The sequence below is a fragment of the Aplysia californica genome, unplaced genomic scaffold, assembly GCF_000002075.1.
Source record: "Aplysia californica isolate F4 #8 unplaced genomic scaffold, AplCal3.0 scaffold00045, whole genome shotgun sequence".
In the NCBI taxonomy this organism is placed as follows: Eukaryota; Metazoa; Mollusca; class Gastropoda; order Aplysiida; family Aplysiidae; genus Aplysia; species Aplysia californica.
Window position 1 is genome coordinate 1,003,805 of NW_004797315.1, and position 1,155 is coordinate 1,004,959.

Here is a 1,155-nt window from a genome sequence, read left to right on the forward strand (position 1 = left end):
TGTGTGTGTGTGTGTGTGTGTGTGTGTGTGTGTGTGTGTGTGTGTGTGTGTTTGTGTTCTGTTTCACATTGCAAAGTAAGCAAACGTCCCAAACTCTAAAAACCGCCACCGACACGCCCTGAGCACTTCCTTTGGCATTTGTCGGCACAATGAGTGGCCTACCATTCTACACAGGGAATGAGCAAACGGTGACGGAAAAAAATTGTCATCATATATGTATTATTTTCAGCGACTTGTCCCACGTTTGCGTCTTTGCAGCCATATTTAACTCTTTCACTGTAAAACTGTTTTTAAAATCACAGCATAGAGTGTATCTATAAGCTCGATCGCTGCAGTGAACGGGTAAATGTAAGCACATGCAGTGTCAATGGGAAGTTGCCAGCTGTTACTTTTTGTTAAAGTAGAGTCATCATCAAGAACCTAGACGACATGTGTCTTTGAATAGCAGTAGGAAAAAAGTAGCGTTATAATGCCATGGAATATAAAAAAATAATTAACTAATAAATTATGCTTTGAAGTATTCCACTTTTTGCATAACTCTCGGTGGTTTTTAGATTAGTGTCTCGACTTGAATACGTTATGATTGTTGTGCCGAAGTCAAGATGCATTACATTACGGCTGTTGCATCCTTTCTACATAATGTCACGTTTTGAAGTTTGGTATGGACAGATGGGGTATAGAAGAAGGAAGGACAGAACACAACAAATCTAGGCTACTTTAAGTAATATCTCACACCTGCTCGTCTAGAGTACAGCTTAAATGTACTCGTCTAATTTAAATTTACAAGAGTTAAAGGGTTTGCATTGACAGTTGATGTGCAATACATGTTATATTGCAGTGGTTAGGCTATCGACGGACTCGAAATCATGAGGTTGCAGGTTCGAGCCTCAGTCCCGACGCTGTGTACTTGGGAAAGGCAATTTACACGAATTCTCCTCTCTTCACCTAGGTGGGAACGGGTACCCACCAAGCCATAGGCAACGAAAGATCTTGTCAATATATTAGTCAATAAAATGGCAGCTTGCACTGTATTCTTCCCAGGAAGTTGAGATTGTTTCAGAATGCTCCTGGGGTAACGAATAATATAGATTATGAAGCGCACAGAGCTTGCTGTTCAGCGGAAATTTTTGCGCTGTACGAATGATTTTATTAATA